We start from the raw sequence: 24,626 nt of genomic DNA, 5'->3' as shown, positions 1-24,626 counted from the left end.
GTTTTAAGCACTACAGATACCATTGAGGCCCCTAATATGTCCCTCCCCCATCCCTTTTTCCTCCTTCCAACTGCAGAAAAACCTACAGCCTGAATTTAGGGTCTGTTGCTCCCATGTATTTTATGTTTTTTAAGAAGATAATATCCATGAATATGGTATAGTATCATTTTATAAGTTTTTAAGCTTTACATAAATAACTTCATGATATAAATATCTACAGCGCAATCAAAATCTGTATATTTTCTGTATCTGCTTAGAAAAAATGTATGTTCTCTAACTTTTTTGGCAGGTGGAGGCTGTTGTTGTTTGAGACGAAGTCTCGCTCCGTTGCCCAGGCTGGAGTACAGCGGCACAGTCTCGGCTCACTGCAACCTCCACCTCCCAGGTTCAAGCTATTCTCATGCCTCAGCCTCCTGAGTACCTGAGATTACAGGTGCCCACCACCACACCCAGCTAATTTTTGTATTTTTAGTAGAGCTGGAGTTTCGCCATGTTGGCTAGGCTGGTCTGGAACTCCTGACCTCAAGTGAGCTGCCTGCCTTGGCCTCTCAAAGTGCTGGGATTACAGACATGAGCCACTGCACTTGGCCTATTCTCTGATTGTTGAGTGTAAAATTACACATACAATTATTGTTCAAGCTTCTTACATTGTTCATATGTTCCATAATCATAATAATTTTCTGTCTTCTTGGTTTATCAATTATTATGAGAGGTATGTTAAAACCTCTCACTACAAGTATGGATTTGTCTATTTTTCCTTCTAATTTTGTAAATTTTTGCTACATATGTTTTAAGGTGATCTTGCTAGGTACAATGGAGGTGAATGTATCTTAATGAACTGTTCCTTTTACCATATGTAGTGACTATTTTTCTCTTTAAAGTACTTTTATACATGTATAAAAACGTCCATTTTGTCTGTTATTACTATGGCTGAACTAACTTTCCTTTGATTAGTATACCCCTGGTGTGTATTTTCGAACTTTCTGCATCACTCGTGTAAACAAGAGGCATACTAGAATACTAGATTGCATGTGCGTGTGTGTGTGTGTGTGTGTGTGTGTGTGTGTTTAACCTATTGTAACAATCTCTGTCTTTTTTTTTTTGAGATGGGGTCTCACTGTGGTGCGCAGGCTGGCCTCAAGCTCCTAGACTCAAGCAGTCCTCCCACACCATCCTCCCAAGTAGCTGGGACTTCAGGCCATGAGCCACCATGCCTAGCTTCTGTCTTTTAACTGAATAATTTATTCTATTTGTGTGGATTATGATTACTCATATGTTTAGGTTTATTGCCACTGCTTTATTTTATACTTCCTACTTACTCTGTCTTTTCTTTGTTTCTTTTCTCTTTCTCTTGGATTGTTTGAGTTTTACTGATTCCCCCTTTATCTTCTAAACTATACATATACATTTTTTTAATTCCCGCTCAAGAGTAATCAGTCTTACTGATTTTTAAGATTTAAGTCTTAAATCAATTATAAAAAATGTTTAGCCACTTTCACTTTGACTGCTGCCTCTTCCCTATTTTTTTTTTTTTTTTTTTTTTTGAGACAGAGTCTCATCTGTCGTCCAGGCTGAAGTGCAATGGCACAATCTCAATTCACTGCAACCTCCACCTCCCAGGTTCAAGTGATTCTCCTGCCTCAGCCTCCTGAGTAGCTGGGATTATAGGCTCCCACCACCACACTCAGCTAATTTTTGTATTTTTTTTTTAAGTAGAGGTGGGGTTTCACCATGTTGCCCAGGCTGATCTTGAACACTTGACCTCAAGTGATCCACCTGCCTTGGCCTCCCAAAGTGCTGGGATTATAGGCATGAGTCACCATGCCTGGCCCCATTATCTATCTTCTTACCTTCTGGAAACCCCATTATATATATATTAGAATTTCTCATTCTATCCTACTTGTCTCTTAATCTCTCTTTCATATTTTCCAACTCTTAATCTCTCTAAACTGCTTTTTATGAAATTTCCTCTACTGTATCTTCCAATTCCCTAATTCTCCTTCAGCTGTCTCTAATCTGTCCATTGAGTTTTTAGTTTTAATGACTATATACTTTTCATTTTTATTAATATTATTAGATTATTTTTCAAATCTGCCTCCTCCTTTTAATAGTCTTTTTTTTTTTTTTTTTTTTTTTTTTTTTGAGACAGAGTCTCGCTCTGTCACCCAGGCTGGAGTGCAGGGGCCGGATCTCAGCTCACTGCAAGCTCCGCCTCCCGGGTTCACGCCATTCTCCTGCCTCAGCCTCCCGAGCAGCTGGGACTATAGGTGCCCGCCTCCTTGCCCTGCTAGTTTTTTGTATTTTTAGTAGAGACGGGGTTTCACCATGTTAGCCAGGATGGTCTCGATCTCCTGACCTCGTGATCCGCCCGTCTCGGCCTCCCAAAGTGCTGACATTACAGAATAGTCTTATTCTCTTTATCAATTTTCAATTCGTTTTTAAGTCTTTAATCATTTTAAATATACTTATTTTATAGTATATTTGATAGTTCTATTGTCTTAAGTTCTTGAAATATAATCTGTTAGTTGCTTGGTCTGCTGACTCTTGCTCATGATAAATTGATTCCTCATATGTTTTGTAATTGGATTGTGAACTTATATTTAGTAGGACTCTCTTTGTAGCAATCTCAAACTGCCTGGATTGAGGGAATGTTCCTCCAGAGAATATTTTTTTATTGCTTCTGACAGACATTGCAGGGATACCACTTGTATATTAATGTATAATATAGAAGTGATGCCACTTCTATATTAATGTTTTATCTTAAGAATTCCCAAACCAAATGGGTTATATGCATTTCAACCTTGAACCTACATGAAGAATTTACAGTATGTTATGTACTGAATGTTTATGTCCCTCCAAAATTCACATGTTGAAGCCCTAACCCCCAATATATTGTATTTGAAAATGGGGCTTTGGGGAAGTAATTAAGGTTACATGAGGCCATGAAGGTGGGCCTTTCATGATGGGATTAATGCCCTTATAAAAGAGACACCAGGGAGCTTGCTCACTTGCTATCTCTCCTGACATTCCCACAAAGAAGATATCATATGAACACATAGCAAGATGGTGGCCACCTAGAAGAATAACCCTCTTCTACACCAGGAAAAATGCTCACTAGGAACCAAATTGGCTGGTACCTTGATTTTGAACTTCCCAACCACCAGAACTGTGAGAAACAAATTTCTGTTATTTAAGCTACCTAGTCTATGTTATTTTGTTATGGCAGCCTGAACAGACTAATATATAGTAGCATCCAAAAAAATCACAAACCTAGATATGAACACAATGGAAGTTGTGTAAAAGCTCTACCATTCAATATTGGAAGATTCAATATTATAAATATATAAGCTCTCTACAATCTGGCATATCTATAGTTTCTGTGTAATTCTGATAAAAATTCCAGCGGGTTTATTGTGAGTGTGCATGGAAATTGACAAGCTGATTCTAAATTTTATATGAAAATGTTAAGGGGCAAAAAGAACCAAGACAATCTTGAAGAAGAACAAAGTTGGAAGACTTTCCCTATTTGATATCAAGACTCATTATAAAATGAAGTAATAGTATACAATAAGATAATGTTACAAGGATAAACAAATAGACCAGTGGAACAGAATCCAAGATCCAGAAACTGACCTATAGATATATGGTCAGTTGATTTACAGCAAGGGTGACAATGTAACACAATAAGAGGAATAATATTATTTTCAATAAATAGCGTGGGGTCAGTTGGCTATCTAGATGTAAAAAAATTAATATCAACCTCTATTTTTTTAAAAACTATATATACAAAAAAAGAATTCAAGATGGATTATAGTTCTAAATTTGAAAAATATAAAAATAAAGCTTCTAAAAAATCACAGGAAAATATATGATTTTGGACAAAGCAAATATTTCTTAAGCAGGTCACACAGAGTAATAACTATAAGGGAAAAAAAAGAGATTTAAACTTTAATAAAATCAAGGACATCTGCTTATCAAAAACATCATTAAGAGAATGAAGCCAGGTGTGGTGGCTTATGCCTATAATCCCAGCACTTTGGGAGGCCGAGGTGGCTGGATCACCTGAGGTGAGGAGTTTGAGAACAGTCTGGCCAACATGGTGAAACCCCATCTCTACTAAAAATACAAAAAATTAGCCAGGCATGGTGGTGGGCACTGGAAATCCCAGTTATTCAGGAGGCTGAAGCAGGAGAATTGCTTGAACCCAGGAGACAGAGGTTGCAGTGAGCCGAGATCTCGCCATTGCACTCCAGCCTGGGCAACAGAGTGAGACTCCATCTCAAAAAAGGAAGGAAAAAGAAAAGAGTGAAAAGGCAAGCTAAAGAATGGGTGAAGATATTTGCAATATATTTATGGTCACAATGATTTATATTTCAAATACAAATCTATAAATCAAGTATCAACTATAAATCAGTAAGAGAAGTACAGATGACCCATTAGAAAAAATGAGCAAAATACTTGAATAGACACTTCATAAAAGCAGGTATTAAATTGCCACAATAATTATGAGAAAGTACGCTCTCATTCATCATCCTAGAAATGCAAATTCAAGGCTGGGCGTGGTGGCTCACGCCTGTAATCCCAGTGCTTTGGGAGGCCGAGGTGGGCAGATCACAGTCTCGATTAAGAGATGGAGACCATCCTGGCCAACATGGTGAAACCCCATCTCTACTAAAAATACAAAAATTAGCTGGGTGTGGTAGCACACACCTGTAGTCCCAGCTACTCGGGAGGCTGAGGCAGGAGAACCACTTGAACCTGGGAGGCAGAGGTTGCGGTGAGCCGAGATCGTGCCACTGCACTCCAGCCTGGCAACAGAGTGAGACTCCATCTCAAGAAAAAAAAAAAAAAGAAAGAAAGAAATGCAAATCCAACGAGAGTGATTAAAATAAGCCTGAGGAAAAGACAATACAAATTGTTGGGGAGGATGTGGAGCAATTAGAATGCTCCTACACTGTTGTCATTGCTGTTGGACTTTTTTTTCTTTTTTCTTTTTTTTGATACAGGGTCTCGCTTTGTTGCCTGGGCTGGAATGCACTAGTGTGATCACAGCTCACTGCAGCCTCCATTTCCTGGACTCAAGTGATCCTTCTATCACAGCTTCCTGAGTAGTTGGAACTACAGGTGCACACCACCATGCCCAGCTAATATTTTAATTTTTTGTAGAGATGGAGTCTCACTATATTGCCCAGGCTGGTCTCAAACTCCTGGCCTCAAGCAATCCTCCTGCCTTGGCTTCCCAAAGTGTTGGAATTACAGGCATGAGCCACAGTGCCTGGCCCATATGCTGTTATTTAAAATGAACAACCACTCTGAAAATCTGTTTAGCAGTATTCTCCAAATCTGAGTTTATACATACCTAAATTCAATAATTTGTATCTTAAATATTTGTCCAACATAACTATCTTATGTTCACCAAAAACTCACATACCAGAATGTTCTAAGCAGCACTTTTCACCAACATCCAAAAACTGAGAATCACACAAATGTCCTGGACGAACTTTCAAACCCAAGTGCCCTGGTTCCCAAAACCAGCGTGTACACCCCCATCCCCAGGGAATATACCACATCAGTCATGCACTTGAAGCTCTGACTTCCAGTTTCCTCTTCATTGGGCCCCTACAGATTTGCTTTACTTTCTTATGAGCTCAGTTTTGCATGAAAGAGGCTGCATGTGACTGTTCATTCAGAATGTCAGGAGGTTTTGCAGCAGAAGTATTACGAGGTTACATAGTTCCCGATATACCTCATCATCTTTCCATGGCCCCGTCTAGCTGTGAAGATTCTTCCTGGCCCTGGTTTTGCAGACTAAAGATACTATTTTGTTGTAAAGTGGAGAGAGCAGAGAGGAAAAGAGGAGATACTTTTACTTAACACCCAAGGATCGGGGGAGCATGGTTGGGGTAGTGTCTCTCCCCTAGTTCATCTGCTGAGAGGCTGCAGTGAAACCCTGTCCACATCCCACTGGAGAACCAAAGCCCTGCCTGGCTGGAAATCAACACCCTGGCTGTCCTAAGGGCTCATCTCTGGTTCGATGAGGTTGACAACTATTTCTGGAGCCTCCCATCACTGAGCTGAGCAGCTGTCCCCCTCCCTCAGTTCTCTGGGTGGCTCTGGGCAGGGCTGGAATCCAGCTGCCAGGCACCCCTGACTGTGCTGAAAGGGTTGAGCCTGGAGAGTCCCTCTCACCTTCTGCTTTGCCCCTGGATCCTGTATGGATGCCCTTGAAGGTCACACCTCTCTCTGATAGAGAACCCAGTTTAATCACCAGGTGCTGCTTGGACTTCTTGTGTCCTAATTTTCAAATATCCCACAAGGCCCCAAGCCACATGTTAACAGGCAGGGAAAACAGTAGCTCCTCTTGAGTGCTGCTCATGGCCCCAGAGGCCAGGATGCCCAGTTTTCTGCTGACCACTTCTTTGTGGTTGAGTAAAAAGGCTTTCACATTTCGGGATAGAACTGAGGTTCCTTAGGATCTACTGTCATCTTCAACCTGTGAGTAAAGAACAAGGGCTGGTGAACAGGGAGACGCTCAGGTCATAATAACTAAAAGAGGTAACAGTGCTGAAGTGTCCTACATGCCAGGCACGGTACACAGGGCTTTACGTGGTTAGCTCATTTAATTCTCAAAACAACCTGAAAGATGGAGATATAGACAGACATACATATGTATATATGTGTATATATACACATATATTATAAATAAATATCTATTATAAATAATGTATAATTATATATTATATATAACCCCATTTGTGATTATTATAATCTTATATAATTATATATACACATTTATTATAAATAAATACATAATTATATGTTATATATATTTTTATATATATATATATAAAATTCCCATTTTTTTGATGAGCAACTGAGTCTGCAAGAGGTATGTGACTTGCTCCAAGTGACACAGTTAAGTGACAAAGCCAGGACCGAGCCCCGGAAAATCTGGCTCACATCCTTGACCGTGGTTCTAGATGTGATCTTCTGTCACTGATCCCAGACTCTACGTCACCTCTAGTGCATGCCAGGCACTGCCCCTGGCAGACCCTTTCCACCCTTCCTGCCTTGCTGTCTCAGTGGACCCTGCAGTGGGGGTGTCAGCGGGACAGGTTCACAGAACGCCTCTTTGGCAGGATCTCCAAGAGCCCCTCCTCATTTCCCTCTTCCACCAACGTGTCCCTCTCCCTGCCCTCGTAGCTGGGGTCTCCTGCGTGCCTGGGCCTTTCTGTCTCCTTCCTATTTACTTTGCCTGGCAACTACTATAACTATTCTTACCTGGCTCTGACCCACACAAACCTAGACCAATCCCCCTATTCCCCTCTCCGCCTCCTAAAGAGTAGGGTGCCCAGCTGGACCATAACCCAGCTGCCTCAGGCCAGGGTCGAGGGGCATCCACTTGGCTCTTCCTTCACTGGGAACGCCAGACCAGGAATGGCCCCCCTTTCCTTAAGGAGGAATGGTTTCTCTGAGCGGAAATGGTACATGTTCCACAGGCACTAACCATCTTCAGTGGTTGTGGTTTAAAACTCAGAATAAGAAAGCCACCTTCAAAGAAGGCATGCCACACGTTTCCTGTTTAGGAGCTCAGGCTAGACTAGATGAGTGGCTCACACCTGTAGTCCCAACACTGGGAAGCTGAGGCGAGTGGACGGCCTTCAGCCCAGGAGTTTGAAACCAGCCTGGGTAACACAGTAAAACCCCATCTCTACCAAAAAAAAAAAAAAAAATTAGCCGGGTGTGGTGGCACTCACCTGACTCACCTGTACTCCCAACTACTCAGGAAGCTGAGGTGGGAGGATCACTTGAGTCCAGGAGACTGAGGCTGCAGTGAGCCATGATCATACTACTGCACTATGGCGTGGGCAACAGAGTGAGACTGTGTCTCAAAAAAAAAAAAAAAAAAAAGAGCTCGGCCTTAATCGGGCATCAGATTTAGTTCTTGCTTAATGGCCCAGAGCAGCATAAAGCATGAAGCATGACAGAGATGTCAAAAGCAGGCCTGGCAGAGTCATCCTCCCGGGCTCCTACGGGACATCCTTCACCCTGGCCAGGCCTCAAATTCAGTTCCAGGTCTTGACCACCACCAAAGCCCTGCAGTCAGCCAAAGGTTCCTGCCAGCCAGTTTTGTTCAGATATCTACTTTTTTTTCCCCCTAAACAACCCCCGAAAAATAAACAGACTGACTCTTCAGTTAAGGAGGGACATCAGTCCACTGCAAGGGCCCGACGCCAAGGGCTAATTTTAAGAAAGGAGGGAAACACATATCACAATATGCGATATGTGTGATATGTGCCCCAGACCAAACACCCCTGGGACAGGAGTGTGAACAGCACCTAGAACCACCCTACCCTGGAGGTTCACCTCTGTGCGGCCTTTGGCCATCCATCCGGAGCCGCCCTGATTCTCCACAGGGAGAGCGGGGAATTACAGTTCCCGTCCCTGCTGGGCGGAACCAGGTAACATCTTAAAGGCCCTTCCTACTGGGACTCACTCCATCCTGGTAATATCTGACATTGAATAAACACCATGGCCAGCCATGGAGATGCGTGATCATACTCAGGCACCCCAGCAACCCAGCCAGACTGTTCTCATGAACACCCTTTTCAGAAATGGGGACAGTCACGTGCCAAGATGCCAAAGAGGGGTGGGGGAAGAGAAAGGGTTTGGGTCCAGGTCTGTCTAACTGAAAGGCTGCGTCTGGCACTTCCCCAGCTCACGAAGCCTGCTGCCTCTTGACAGGAAGTCAAAGGCACAGGCAGATGGGGCTCTGGTGGAGCCCTGCCCAGAAAATGGCCACTTCCGGAACAAAACTGCCACAGCAACAGGCCTTGTCAACAGCAGCCTCCAACCGTTAACCACAGGGCCATCTCACCTCTAGAAATCAGCTCCCTCTTGTCCACGCATCCCTACACACAAACACTAACTCCATCACCCAGGAGACCGCGGAACAAAGGCAACGAGAGAGAGGGACAGAATGGGGCATAAATAAGGGGCTGGATGGGCAGACAGGAAAGAAACACTTCAAGGCAGAGCACACCAGGATGTATTAGAAAGGAATATTTGACATGCAGGCTTTTAGATGAAGCCTACACTCCTTATGTGGGGGGTATACACAAATGAGTCTGTATTTTCAAATACGTCACATGCACCGCCTTGTAACCCAAAACAGTATTTGTGCTTCAGGGGCTGCACTGCGCTGTTTTGTACACAGAATCACCTGGCACAGCTCCTGTCCCTGAGATGCAAATTACTGTTCTCATGTGGCGGGGAAGGGGTTGAGAGGAGGCGAGGGGGAGGGGAGCAAGTGTGCTCTGCAGGCCACACTCAGGCACTGACATCGCCGGGCATGATAGGCGCCGCCAGCACTGTTGCTTAGCAACCCAATACCCTTCGAGAAAATCCAGCAGCCTCACTGGCTTGCAGAAGCAGGCAGAGCTGGTTCAGCATGGCATTGGGCATGGAAAGATAATCATAGGGGTTTTTTTCCAGTTATTAATAATCATTCTTCCTGATTTCCCATACAGATCACCATACCTGAGGGGACGCAAAGTCACCCACTACACTGGGGCTGGAAAAAGCCCAGGGTTTTTCAATTGCCTCCCAATCGGCTTCGGAGAGTAGTGGAATTTTACTGGCTGGCCCCATGACGCTCCTTCCAGCCCCGGCCCTCACCACAACACAAAGGCAGAGCTCCACGGTGTGACTCACCAGCATACCTTCAGACCGTTGTTTGTCAGCCCATGTCATGAGTCATGGTTTCTTCAGCTTTCTTTTTTCTCAAAACTGAAACACTTGACATTTTAGAATAGGGTTGGGGGGAGGCTTTTCATTTTTTTTTGAGCCACTCTGTGGCTTTGTGTGCAAGTGTAGGGGAATGTGGGAAGAGGTGAGTAATGGATGCAAGAACAGGTAAACATGAGCAAGGTTCTCCATGCTGTCAGCCACCTGGGAAGCCACCAGCGCTCGAGGAAGTTGTCATTTGTGTCGTGGAGGAATGGAAATGCTCCTGGGCTATATATCTTGGGAGAGACAAGGTGCTGGACAGCTTTCCGCCCTCCATCCGTTGCATCCCAGCAGTGTCATGCTCCCTCTATTCCCACACACAAAGAGGTCGGCTTCGTTTTGTGCCGCGTGATAACAGCACCACGTAAGGCTTTAAGAAAAATCCTGCAGGAGTTACAAGAGACAAAATACACTGCGATGTAAGATGAGAAAACAGAAGTGGACTTGCCACACGGAAACTGTGCTGGGCCGGACGGTTGGTTGGTGGGTCCCTGGCTTTGGATTCTGATTCTGACATAAAACGGGTGGGTGATGAGCTTCTGCTTATTTGCATGGCTCAGCACAACTTTCCTCCTCTCCATGAAGCCCTCAACCTCCAAATTTATCCACTTAGACAGCACAGTCTTTCCCCTAGAGTGTGAACCCCTCAAAGTTGGCATCATTTTATAAATCTCCTTATGGTATCAACCGAGCGCATATCAAATACGTACTAGATGTTCACTCATGCTGCCCGTCTGTATGGAGAGATGGAGAAACGAAAATTAACTAACTAAATCCAGTTCACGTTTTGGAATCCTTATTTGTTCCCATGCTTTACAGGATAGATTCAATATGCCCTGTCAAGTCCCAGGAAAGTAGTGAAGACGTAGGAATGGATACAACGGAAAACATTCTGAATGTTACACAATTCGAAATGCCATGATGTTATAAAGCATTCTTAGAAAAGGTAATAGTTGACCGGGCATGGTGGCTCACTCCTATAATCCCAGCACTTTGGGAGGCCGAGGTGGGGGGATCACCTGAGGTCAGGAATTCGAGACCAGCCTGGCCAAAAGGGTGAAACTCCATCTCTACTAAAAATACAAAAATTCCCCGGGCGTGGTGGCAGGCACCTGTAATCCCAGCTACTCGGGAGGCTGAGGCAGGAGAATTGCTTGAACCTGGGAGGTGGAGGTTGCAGTGAGCTGAGATCGCGCCACTGTACTCCAGGCTAGGTGACAGAGTGAAACTCTGTCTCAAAAAATTTAAAAAGGAAGAAAGAAAGAAAAGGTAATAACTATCAGAAGCCTCCCCACAGTCAGGAATGAGGACCAATTCTATACATAGGTAAATTAGGGAAGGGGAAAGTTAGAACTAATACAAAATACTTCCCCTGTCAGATTGAGGTAGTGTCTGAAATTTCCACAATATTTGCTTCTTTAGATTAAGATATTGAAGACCCATGTCAAAATATAAATGTTCTCTAGCCACAGCAATGTATTAATCCATTATTAACCTCAAGTGCATTTGCTGAATTTATTAAATCCGCTCCCAGAGTGTAAGAGACCTAGGGATTGAGACTTGAAGCACGTAATTATGTTTTTACTTTTTATTATGGAAATGTCCAAACGTGTACAATACTTGAAGTAATAGTGTAATCAAACCCTATGTGCTCATCAGCTAGCTTCAACAATGATCATCCTATCACCAACCCTGTCTTATCTACTTCCCCCCAAAACACACACACTGGATTATTTTGAAACAAATCCAAAACTTCACAGCATTTCATTCATACATATTGCAGTATATAACTCTAAAATATAAAGACTGACTTTTTTTTTTTTTGGAGACAGGACTCACTATATTGTTCAGGCTGGTCTCAAAGTCCTGATCTCAAGCAATCCTCCCATGTAGCTGGAATTACAGTCCTGAGCCACTGCACCAAGCTAAAAACATCAAGACTTTTAAAAAACATAACCACAATACCAGTATCACACCTGAAAAAAAAAAGTTTCTTTATTTTTTTTCTTTATTTTTATTTTTATTTTTTTTTCGAGACAGAGTCTCGCTCTGTTGCCCAGGCTAGAGTGCAATGGCACGATCTTGGCTCACTGCAACCTCCACCTCCCGGGTTCCAGCAATTCTCCTGCCTCAGCCTCCCAAATAGCTGGAACTACAGGCATGCGCCAACGTGCCCAGCTAATTTTTGTTATTTTTAGTAGAGACGGGATTTCACCCTGTTGGCCAGGCTGGTCTCAAACTCCCGACCTCAGGCGATCCAAAGTGCTGGGATTACAGGCGTGAGCCACCACATCCGGCCAACAGTTTCTTAATATCAGCAAATATCTGGTCAGTAGTCAATATTCAAATATCCTTGTTAAAACAGTTCAGGGGTTGTTTTTAAATTAATGAATTTGAATTATTAGAGCAGTTTTAGGTTCACAGCAAAATTAAGCAGAAAGTACTCTTCCTATATGCCCCCTGCACCCAGACACGCACCACCTCCCCCCCCACCAGAGGACAACCTTTGTCACAATCAGTGAACCTACACTGACACATCATTATCACCCAACGTCTGTAGTTTACATTGGAGTTCATTCTTGGTGTTGTATACCCTATGGTTTGGACAAATGTATCATGATATGGATCCACCATTACAGAACCATACAGAATAGTTTGATGACCCCCCAAATTCTCCATGCTCTGCCTGTTGATCTTGCCCTCCCTCCAACCCCTGTCAACCACTGATCTCCATCGTTTTGCCTTTTCCAAAATGCCATATAGTTGGAATCATACATAACCTTTTCAGACTGATTTCTTTCACTTTGTAATCAGCACTTACATTTCCTTCATGTCTTTTCATGGCTTGACAGTTCATTTCCTTTTAGTACTGAATAATATTCCACTGTCTGGATGTACCACAGTGTGTTTATCCATTCGCCTACTGGAGGACATCTTTGTTGCTTCCAAGTTTTGACAACTATGAGTAAAGCAGTTATAAAATCTTGTGTAGGTTTCTGTGTGGATATGTTTTCAACTCATTTGGGTAAATACCAAGGAGTATAATTGCTGGATCATGTGGTAAGAGTATGTTAGTTTTGTAAGAAACTGCCAAAGTGTCTTCCAAAGTGTCTGTATCATTTTGCATTCTCAGCAGCAAAGAATGAGAGTTCTTGTTCCACTTCCTCGCCAGCATTTGGTGTTGTCAGTGTTTGAATTTTGGCCTTTGTGATAGGTATGTAGCTGTATCTTTTGTCATTTTTATTTGCAATTCCCTAACAATAAATGATGTTGAACATCTTTTCATATGCTTATTTACTATCCGTGTATCTTCTTTGGTGAGGTGTCTGTTCAAATCTTTTGCCCATTTTTAAATTGAACTGCTCGCTTTCACTTTTTCTCTCTTTTTTTTTTTTTCCTGAGACAGGGTCTTGCTCTATTGCCCAGGCTGGAGTGCAGTGGTGTGATGTCAGCTCATTGCAGTCTCCACCTCCTGAGCTCAAACAATTCTCCCACCTCAGCCTCCTGAGTAGCTGGGACTACAGGTGCACACCACCATGATTTGGAGTTTTTTTGTTTGTTTGTTTATTTGTTTGGTAGAGATGGGGTTTCGCCACATTGCCTAGGCTGGTCTCAAATGCCTGGACTCAAGTGATCCACCTGCCTCGGCCTCCCAATGTGATGGGATTACAGGTGTAAGCCACTGCACCTGGCCTGGACTGTTTCTTTTCTTATTGTTGAGTTTTAACAGTACAGTTCTGAGGTTAAAGTGGTCAGATTCAGAACATGGCCAGAGCTGGTCCTAAGAGTATGCCCAAGGAAAGACAGGATGCGAATTTCACCTGTTTCACTGTTTTGCTTTCTGTTTCACAGTTGTTGAGAGCAGTCCATGCATGAGGTAGGACATAGATGTGGAATTCAAAACATGAATTTATCTTCCTATCAGCCAATGACGCACAACAGCTTCCCCTAGTTGTTATAGAATAACAAAGAGCTGGGTTTTCTTAACCTGGCAGTAGCAGGACTTGATTATTTAATCCCATTGTCAGCTCTACCTGATCATGGATAAGCTAGATATCCTTGTCTGAGCCTCAGTTTCCTTGTAAAATGGAGGTAATAAAAGGACCTACCTCATACAGCTCTTAAGAGAATTAAAGAGGATAATGAATGTAAAGCACTTAGGAAAGCTCTTGGCACGGTACACTCATAATGAAAAGGAACTATTGTATTGTTAGTTCCCAGTCTCCCTGGAAACCAAAGCTGTGGGCAAGCTGATGCTTGATGAAGATCCTAATGGCCAATCATTGCCTCTCCTCTGCTTGACAAAACACTGAATTCGAAATGTTTCAAGCTAGTGTTCTCAATAAGTTTCAGACCACCTGCATTCAAATCATAGCAAGCAATGATTTAAAATGTGGATCACTGGCTCGGGGTGGTGGCTCATGCCTGTAATCCCAGCACTTTGGGAGGCCAAGGCAGGTGGATCGTTTGAGGTCAGGAGTTCAAGACCAGCTTGGCCAACATGGTGAGACCAAGTCTTTACTAAAAATACAAAAATTAGCCAGGCATGGTGGCGCACACCTATAATCCCAGCTACTCCAGAGGCTGAGGCAGGAGAATTGCTTGAACCCAGGAGGCGGAGATTACAGTGAGCCAAAATCATGCCACTGCACTCCAGCTTAGGCAACTCCATCTTAAAAAAAAAAAAAAAAAAATGTGGATTACTAAGACCTGGGCAATTCTTACAAACACTGACATTTGAAAACTTTGGCCTTAAGCTTGCCTTACTGGTTGTGGAATGCCTTACTCAACCAGAGAGAAACTGTGGTGCCCGAAAGCGTAGCAGAGGGGGCCCGGAACCTGGGATCATGAGGCTAGCAGTGGACCGCGGCCACTTGTGGAATGGAATTAATGAGAACTCCCTCATGGGGCCACAGCTAAATATATTCCATTAATTGATTAATGTACAATGTCACTTGTGTTATTATTCCAATTCCAAGAACCTAAATATAGAATTCCTACTTGGTGCTTCCAAAAGAAGACCATGTGGCCTAGTGATTTCCATAACAAAGGACATCGCTCATGAGCGTCTCATCCATTCATTCATTACCAAATATTTGTTGAGTGTCTATTCTTTGCCAGGCGCCATGCTGGCAAGAAAACAGGGAACAAAGTAGCCACATCCCCTACCCTTTTGAGTAGAGGGCTCTGAAATATCCACAAAGAAGGGATGGGAGGAATTTAAAACAAAGCTTACAAAATCCAAAAACTAGAAAAGGACCTTCATGGGTACAAGCTCCAATTCCTTCAATAGAACTAGTGAGGAGACACAGAGAAGGAGATGAAGCAACTCCACGCCCAACTCAAGTCGGCAGCTAGGAAGGCACCTGCCCCTTAGTTCTCAGAACTCTTTTTACCCTGTTTGTTTTGCAAAGAAGCAAAACAAATAGGGAGTTGCTCTTTCTCTGTGTCATTGGAATGTTCTCTCGAGTTGACAGCAGCAAAATTGTTCCCACTTAATGCAGTCCTATTACATTTTCATTTTTATCTTCATTTAACAGCATGATAGAAAACAGTATACAGAGTGGAATCTCATTTTTGTAAAAAAATATATATATGTGGTGTTTGTGTGTACATAGAAAAATGACTGTATCATCAAGGAAAGATTATCAATAGGCAGCCCCTAGGAGCTAGGATTATGGGAGCTTTCAATTTTCTTATCTTCTTGGAACTTTCTCAGAATTTTCTAAATCTCCAGTGAACACGAATTACAGCACTTCTGTAAGAAATTAAAAGGTTGTTTCAAAAATCATGTTTGTTTTTTTTATTTTGAAGTCAGTGTGTTTTGCCTTTTTGACGCTAAATCCAGTCTCATAAGAGGTTTCAAGAATCTTCTTATCCAGATTACATCCAAAAGTTAAACTCAGGAGAGACGCGGCACAAATAGTGACCTGTTGCCAGAACTCCTCTAACATACAGTATTTTTTGTGGGGGACGGAGCCTCACTCTGTCACCAGGCTGGAGTGCTGTGGCGTGATCTCGGCTCACTGCATCCTCCGACTACCTGGTTCAAGATATTCACCTGCCTCAGCCTCCAGAGTAGCTGGGATTACAGGCACGCACCACCACACCCGGCTAATTGTGTGTGTGTGTGTGTGTGTGTGTGTGTGTGTATTTTTAGTACAGACGGGGTTTCACCATATTGGCCAGGATTGTCTCTATCTCTTGACCTTGTGATCCGCCCGCCTTGGCCTCCCAAAGTGGTGGGATTGTGGGCATGAGCCACCGCGCCCGGCCTCCTCCAAGATATTCTTAGGTGTATCCAGGTGAAGAAGACTAGCTGTGGTTGGGAATGGAATCAACTAATCTACAAATATTTCCAGACCCCTAACAAGTACAAGCAATTGCATTGTGCCCTGTGTCAGGAGGTCAAAGGCATGATCCTGGTCTCCAAGAAACTTGGAATTTGACTGAGCCACAAAGACATAAACATATACAAAGTAGATTAACAACATGTGCCCAGAAGCGTGATCTCGAGACACACGCCGTGTGCTGGAGTGGCAAAGGGAGTTTGTTTAGGAAGCCATGAGAGCCAAGAAGTGGACAGAAGGTGAAGGAGGCTCCTAGGGTCTGAGCCTGAAGGCAGTGGGGAGCCACTGCGGGTTTTTTCAGCAGGGCAGTGACGTGATAAGATCTGTATTTCGGGAATATTAGGTCAGCGGAATGTACAATCCTACAGGAGCAGGAAGAGACTAAAGAGAGAGAGGAAAACAATTGTAATAAAGGCCCAGTGGAAAGAACACTGGGTGTCAGGTCCAGCTCAGACACCATGCAGGCCACTCCAAACATACCACTTCTGCCTGGCACCAGCTGCCCCCGCTGACAAGTGAGAGAGTTAGGCTAGAATCTTTAAGGTCCTTGTCAGCTGCTAAAATTCTTTAGTTCCATGATACAGGTAGGAATGCTAAAGGCCTGAACTAGTGCGCTGACAATGATGAGGGCAGAAAGGATTTTATTCCAGCAAATGCCTCACGGAGGGAGCTGCTAAATCATCTTCAACACAGACACCCACACAATGAAGTCATGTTTTTTTCTTTTACTCTTATTTTAACCCCATGGGAGGCTTTGCAGCATCTTCTTTTTACTGTTTTTTTAATTGAGATGTAGTTTACACACTATAAAATTTATCCTCTGAAAGTATACAATTTAGTGTTCTTAGTATAGTCACAAAGTTGTGCCACCATCACCTTTAATTCCAGAATATTCATCACCCTAAAAAGAAATCAACTAACGAAGGCTCGTGCCTTACCCATTAGCAGTCACTTCCCTTTTCCCTCCCCTAGACCCTGGCAACCACTCATCTGCTTTCTGTCTCTATGGGTTTGTCTATTTGCTGACATGCCATACAATCGGAATCATACAAGTAGACTTTTGTGTCATCTGACTTCTGTTACTCAACATCACTTTTCTTTTCTTTTTTTTTTTTTGAGTCATAGTTTTGCTCTTGTCACCCAGGCTGGAGTGCCATGTCAAAATCTTGGCTCACTGTAACCTCCACCTCCTGGGTTCAAGTGATTCTCCTGCCTCAGCCTCCTAAAGGATCTGGGATCACAGGCATGTTGGCCAGGCTGGTCTTGAACTCCTGACCTCAGGTGATCCACCCACCTTGGCCTCCCAAAGTACTGGGATTACAGGCCAGCATCATCTTTTCAAGGTGGTAGCATGTGTCAGTACTTCATTCCTTTTTATGGCTGCATAATATTCCATTTTATGGATATACCACCTGTTGTTTACTCACGCATCCGTTGATAAACGTGTGAATGGTTTCCACTTTTTTTCCAGTGCAGTGAATCTTATTATCTGGTTTACCAGTGGAAAGCTGTCACATAAGTTTCCATTATTTGAATTGTTTAAAAAGTGGAACTTGGGGGTGAAGGGGAGTGTGGTCACTTCTGGACAGAACAATCCCGTCTTCATCTGCATTAATATTCATTCTGGTAAGTCTTACCAGAGATACTCCTGGGGTAACTGAAACATTTGTACCTCCAAAAGAGCGTGTGACTTTAAGTGAAAATTGTTGAGCACCAAAGGCCATTCCACGGATTTTAAAATGCCACGGGATTAGGGGTAATCTTTAGCTTTTATGTTCTGCCAGCGAGAGGGCATTGAGTTTGTAGATTCCCAGGCATGACAGAAGCCAAGTCTCAGCTTCCGTGGGACTCACTTTTCATTCTGTAAACAACATACTCAGGCCTGTGCATATCAGAGTTTCAGCTTTACTTCTTTTCCCACAGTCCAAGCTGTTAATTTCCTCACTGTATTTTTATGAGTTATAAAAACATGAAATATCACAGAACTGTGATTACAACATGACTCTAGATGTCCTTGTCTTTTCCTAAATCAAACTAAGTTAAGAATCAGGCCAACAAAACAATTATCCAGTTGACATGAGACCTCTGAGTTCAGACTTTTCTAAATGGAAGAGGAGGGGGGGAAAATCCAACTCAGCTGTATGTTGTCTTCTTCTAGATGTTTAACTATTTTTTTTTTTTTTTTGAGACAGAGTCGTGCTCTGTCACCCAGGCCGGAGTGCAGTGGTGTGATCTCGGCTCACTGCAAACTCCACCCCCCGGGTTCAAGCGATTCTCCTGCCTTAGCCTCCTGAGTAGCTGGGATTATAGGTGCAAGCCACCATGCCTGGCTAATTTTTGTATTTTTAGTACAGACAGGGTTTTGCTATGTTGGCCAGGCTGGTCTCGAACTCCTGACCTCAGGTGATCCACCCATCTTGGCCTCCCAAAGTGCTGGGATTACAGGCATGAGCCACCGCGCCTGGCCTATAATTTTAAAATTATCATATATACCAGCAAAAAGAGTAGAGAGTCTTAATTGAAAGCTTTATCACACACACAAAAAAATTACTAAGTACCTACTATGTGCCAGAAACAGTAATGAGTTCCATGGTCTCTTGTGATGTAATTGAAAAGATTTAACCATTAAAACCATGAGAATTTGCCAGGTACTGTGGGGAAGAGGGAATGGAAAGTGGCCGTTAATGGGTATGAAGTTTCTTTGGGGCTGAAGAAAATGTTCCGGAACTAATGGTGACGGTTGTACAATCTTGTGAATATACTGAAAACCACTGAAATGTACGCTTTAAAAGGGTACAGAAATTTTATGGTATGTAGCATACCATAAAATTGAAAATAATTTTGAATAATTTGAAAAGTGAAATAATAATGACGCATCACAGTATCGTTAAAAGTAAAACTTCAGCCAAATTAAATCTAAACAAGTTTAATTGAGCAATGAACAATGCACAAATCGGGCAGCCCCCAGGATCACGGCCAATTCAGAGAGACTCCAGGGATGACTCGGGTCTGAACAAATTTATAGACAGAAAAAAAAAAAGGAAGTGATGTACAGAAATCGGAGGTGAGATTCCAAAACAGCTGGATCGGTTACAGCACCGCGTTTGCCTTATTTGAACACAGTGTGAACACTCAGCAGTGTATGTATGAGTGGTTGAAGTAAGGCTGCTGGGATTGGCCAAGACTCAGCAATTGTTACAGCTGCATACTCCTAAATTAGGGTTTCAATCTCGTCATACTCCTAAATTAGGGTTTCAATCTGTTTCAAAGTTACGTTGCAGTTTGACCACAAGGACTCAAATATGGAAGTAGGAAGTCCGGGGCCAGGCACGGTGGCTCATGCCTGTAATCCCAGCACTTTGGGAGGGCGAGGTGGGCAGTTCACTTGAAGTCAGGAGTTTGTGACCAGCCTGGCCAACATGGTGAAAGCCCGTCTCTACTAAAAATATAAAAATTCAAAAAATTAGCTGAGCGTGGTGGTGGGCGCCTATAATCCCAGCTACTCAGGAGGCTGAGGCAGGAGAATCTCTTGAACCCAGGAGGCGAAGGCTGCAGTGAGCCAAGATCGTGCCACTGCACTCCAGCCTGAGCGACAAAGCTAGACTTCATCTCAAAAAAAAAAAAAAAAACGAAGTAAGAAGTCCTTTTCAGGCCATATCCATATTTAGTTTGCTTTAGCAGTATTTTTTAAAGAGTTAAAAAACATGCCTGGGGGTGAGGTAGAGGAGAAATTCTCTTTCAAAACAGTTTTGCTACTGAGCAAAAACTAGAGTCAATTTCCCTGTCCTGTCACCACTACCCGGATTGGCTGCAGCCCTCCCCTAGCTGTTCCCACTGTAGGCCTTTGGCATCCCCAAACCCCCAGCTTTCTCTGGTTCAATGGACACCCCAGTCCACACACTGCAGTGGAAACCGTCTTAACTGCTTTGCCCCCAAGGATGTATGTTTCGAGAGAACGCTGCCTGGCTTACAACGTGGTTTGGAAATATGCTGCTGGCTGTGTTTTATGCGTTTTATCAAGTGTTTTTAACTTTGTACTAGCTGGAACCATGAAGGGCACAGTTTTAGAAGGTTGAAGTTAAATAATAATTTCACACCAGAAAATGTTCAGCAGGAGCCACCAAGCAGCAAGCTGCCGGGCAATGGTCAATATTCTTGAACCCCGGAGGCAGCCGCACAGCCAGAGTTTGCACAGTGGCCACTGGTAGTTTGGGGTTGGGTAATATAGCAGTTAAGCCTAGGGTCTTTGGAGGCAAGCTAACTGATTGGCCATATAGTCTCGGGCAAGATCATTCACCTCTCTAAACCTCAGTTTCCTCATCTGTAAAATGGGGATGATTTTATCTATAGGTATCCTATAGGTTTTGGGAGGATTGCATGAGTAAATGAGCATGAAGTGCTTAGGCAGTGCTAAGTAGACGCTGCTGTTAGAATTATTATGACTTCCTGAGCTGTTGTTTTCTTACTGTCCTTAAGAAAGGAAGGAAGGTGTTTGCCACATCTAACAACCTTCAAGGATGCTGGCAACTTCCTCGCTGGGTCTATTTTGATTGTCATCACACTTAGACATGTCACATTCTAAACTAAGACATTTCAGCTAAGGGGCATGGGTCCAGGGACATTCTGGGGGAACTTAGTTGAGATTCCAGGGTGAAACCAATAAACCAGGTCTTCACATTCTGCTACTGTTCATTGACTTTAGGCTTTAAGCAATCTAAGCCCCATTTTCAGGTTCTCAGAGACCCGTGCCAGATAGCTCAGAATCACATGAGGAGCTGGTTTAAATAGGAAATTCCTGGCCCCACCCAGGACTACTTCACCAAGCCTCTTGGGAAAGAATCTGCATTTCGACAGGCTCCTCGTTGCCTCTTCTGTGAGCTGGAGAGTGAGAACTGCAGCACTTGGGACAAACACAGTGGCTCACGCCCGTAATCCCAGAACTTTGGGAAGTTGAGGTGGGAGAATTGTTTGAGCCCAGGAGCTCAAGACCAGCCTGGACAACATGGCAAGACCCCAACTCTGCAAGAAATTAAAAAATTAACTGGATGTGGTGGTGCACGCCTATGGTCCCAGATACTTGGAAGGTTGAGGTGGGAGGATTACTTGAGTCTGGGAGGTTGAGGCTGCAGTAAGCTTTGATCGCACCACTGTACTCCAGCTTGGGTGACAGAGCAGACCCTGCCTGACTCAAAAAAAAAAAAAAAAAAAAAAAAAAAAAGTGGCGGGGAGCAAAAAGAACTGCAGCACTTGGACTTGAGAAACTGACCTCTACAGCCCAAGGGCATAAAACTAAGTGCCAGGCTCATGACAAGCGCTGAAGTCTCTTTTTTCTTTATGAATAGAAAAAAAAAAAAAGACTAAATAAAATTGAAAAATAAACTTTCAAAGGCTAACCAAAAATCATGAATGAATAAATGAAGGAGCCACACATATCTGTTTCTTCTTTGCGGCTCCTCACCGTATTGTCCCTGAAGGGGAAAGCATTAATATTTATTGAGGGGATTCTTCCTCAGTACAAAAGTAACGTGAGATTGATGCTTAAAACTCTGAAAACACAGAGAAACACTAAAGAAAAGACAAACAGGCTGGGTGTGGTGGCTCACGCCTGTAATCCCAGCACTTTGGAGGCCGAAGCAGGCAGATCACTTAAGGTCAGGAGTTCGAGACTAACCTGACCAACATGGTGAAATCCCGTCTTTACCTAAAATACAAAAATTATCTGGGTGTGGCAGCAGGCACCTGTAATCCCAGTTACTTGGGAGGCTGAGGCAGGAGAATCCCTTGAACCGGGAGGTAGAGGTTGCAGTGAGTCAAGATCGTGCCACTGCACTCTAGCCTGGGCGACAGACCGAGACTCCTCTGAAAAGAAAAGAAAAGAAAAGAGAAAAGGAAAGAAGAGAAAAGAAAAGGAAAAAAAGAAAAGTGTGAAATGAGGGGGATCATATATAATTGTTAGCTCCAGGGACACTTTAGAATAATGTGTTTAAAACTGTTTTGTCTGGAGACTTAATGTACAGCATGGTGACTATAGTTAATAACAATGTATAATACACTTGAAATTTGCTATCAGAAAAGATCTTAAGTATTCTCACCATACACACACATCCAAAAGTAACTATGGGAGGTTATGAATATGTTCATTAACTTGATTGTGGTAAGCATCTTGCAATGTTTATGTATATCAAGTCATTACATTCTGTACCTTAAATATATTCAATTTTACTTGTCATTTATGTCTCAATAAAGCAGAGGGCAATACAAATTTTTTTTAATTTAGCATGCAAAAATTTTTTTAAAACAATTTCAAAACTGAGTCCACAGTGTTGATTTTACTTGTACAAAATATTTCTGCAAAATTTATCCTATCACTTGGTTCATTCCAGTCCCGCCCTAGAAACCTGTCACACTTTCAGTTTAGGACCTACAGACCCATTGCAACCGGCCAGTTGTCTCTGCTGCCATGAGGGGAGGTCCCAAGTCATCAAAGGCGATACTGTCCCTAAGGTCAGCTGTAACCTTACATTGGAATGTCTTCTTGTTATTATGAAACATAACTAAGGCTAGGGGGCGGAGGCTCACGCCTGTAATCCCAGCACTTTGGGAGGCCAATGCAAGTGGATCATCCGAGGCCAAGAGTTCGAGACCAGTCTGGCCAACACGGTGAAACCCCCGTCTCTACTAAAACTACAAAAATTAGCTGGGTGTGGGCCTGTAATCCCAGCTACTCGGGAGGCGGAGGCACCACAATTGGATGAATCCAGGAGGTGGAGGTTGCAGTGAGCCGAGATCACGCCACTTTACTCCAACCTGGGCAACAAAGCGAGACTCTGTCTCAAAAAAAAAAAAAAAAGACAAACAGAAATCATTGCTCAGAAGCCACCGCTGTCAATAATTTTTGAGGTTATTTCTGGCCTTTTGTATAATGCATATAAATACACAATTATTTAACAAAAACCTCATTTATGCACAGGCTACTCCTTTTTGAATTTGAGCCTGCTTTAAAAAAAAAAAAAAAAAACTTAGCAAGGCATTATGAATATTGTCTCAGGTCAACAAATTCTTTGTCACCAGAGTTTTAAATGGCAGCATAGCGTTCCACCGTAGATATGCTGGGATATTTAATCCCTGTTCTATCACTGAAATTCAAACTCAACAATTAATTAAAAATAAAATAAGGGGGGTACAGTGGCTCACGCCTGTAATCCCAGCATTTTGGGAGGCCAAGGTAGGTGGATCACCTGAAGTCAGGAATTAGAGACCAGCCTGGCCAACATGGTGAAATCCCAACTCTACTAAAAATACAAAAAATAGCTGGGTGCGGTGGTGCATGCCTGTAATCCCGGCTACTCAGGAAGCTGAGGCAGGAGAATCGTTTGAACCTGGGAGGCGGAGGTTGCAGTGAACTGAGATCGTGCCACAGCACCCCAGCTTGGGTGACAGAGTGAGACTCCGTCGCGAAAAAATAAAATAAAATAAAATAAAATAAAACATGGCAGATTCTAATTCCTTTGGTGGACATCTGTCATTTTTTAAGCTCTACAGTTGACTTCAATCAGTAACCAGGATTGATGGCTACCATGAAAGACTACTTCTAGAATATTCTCAGGAAACCTTTAGAATTGGAACACAAATAAGGAAAATTTCCAGGCCCTGAGGACATCAGCAAATCTGGATTATGTAAACCCCATTAATTCCAGGGTGAGCAGCGCTGTCACACATCACAAGAGGAAAGACTACTACTCCTTTTGTCCTTGTCACAAGTGGACTGACTTGATCCAATGCCCCTAAGATGCTGCCAACTTCATTTCTGATGAACAACCACTTTGAGAACGGTACCATGAGGCTCTGCCAACTGGAACGGCTTGTTTTTATCATTTTTTTCTCTCTCTCTTTCATTTAATTGCCAAGCTATGACTGGAGTTTGCTGTGTCTCTGGGGCTCAGGTGTACAAGGAATTCCTACAAATTAAAAGATATATTCGAGAAAGCTCAGAGTTTATGAAATTATATGCCACTTAGCTTGATGTTAGTCTAATGCCCATCTCAGTGTCTTCTTGAATGTATAACAAAGAAAAGGTGATTTTTGAAAGTTAGAATTTGTTCAGGCCAAGCATGGTGGCTCACGTTTATAATCCCAGCACTTTGGGAGGCTGAGGCAGGCAGATCTCTTGAGCTCACGAGTTCAAGACCAGCCTGGCCAACATGATGAAACCTCATCTCTACAAAAAATACAAAAATTAGCCGAGTGTGGTGATGTGCACCTGTGGTCCCAGGTAATTGAGAGAGGCTGAGGTGGGAGGATGGCTTGAACCCATGTGGCGGAGGTTGCAGTGAGCTGAGATTGAGCCACTGCAGTCCATCCTGGGCAATAGCCTTGTCTCAAAAAAAAAAAAAAAAAAAAAGTTAAAATTGATTCAAAGGGAGTTGGTGACAGCTCCTTATAGGGTCAGCCTTGGTTGCCTCTCTATTCCCTACAATTTCTATCATG

The 24,626-nt window shown here is 43.1% G+C and overlaps 1 long non-coding RNA gene across 5 annotated transcripts in view; it reads right to left on the bottom strand.

Moving 5' to 3' along the window:
• LOC112425044 (uncharacterized) overlaps positions 1-10,565 on the bottom strand; it is a 29,247-nt gene extending 18,682 nt beyond the window's left edge. For 2 of the 5 annotated variants that reach the window (XR_011622806.1, XR_003016023.2), the window contains exons 1-2: positions 8,879-8,981; positions 6,190-6,493 (exon numbers count right to left, since the gene is read on the bottom strand). This is a non-coding gene — a long non-coding RNA (uncharacterized lncRNA). Of the gene's footprint in view, positions 1-6,189; positions 6,494-8,878; positions 8,982-9,540; positions 9,599-9,714 lie in introns of those variants that run through there. The other 3 variants (XR_003016024.2, XR_003016025.2, XR_003016026.2) reach the window with 3 other exon arrangements.
• Between the last annotated feature and the right edge of the window lie 14,061 nt (positions 10,566-24,626).

The sequence above is a fragment of the Macaca nemestrina genome, chromosome 4 (genome assembly GCF_043159975.1).
Source record: "Macaca nemestrina isolate mMacNem1 chromosome 4, mMacNem.hap1, whole genome shotgun sequence".
NCBI classification, from domain to species: domain Eukaryota; kingdom Metazoa; phylum Chordata; class Mammalia; order Primates; family Cercopithecidae; genus Macaca; species Macaca nemestrina.
This window is presented reverse-complemented; position numbering and strand designations above follow the sequence as displayed.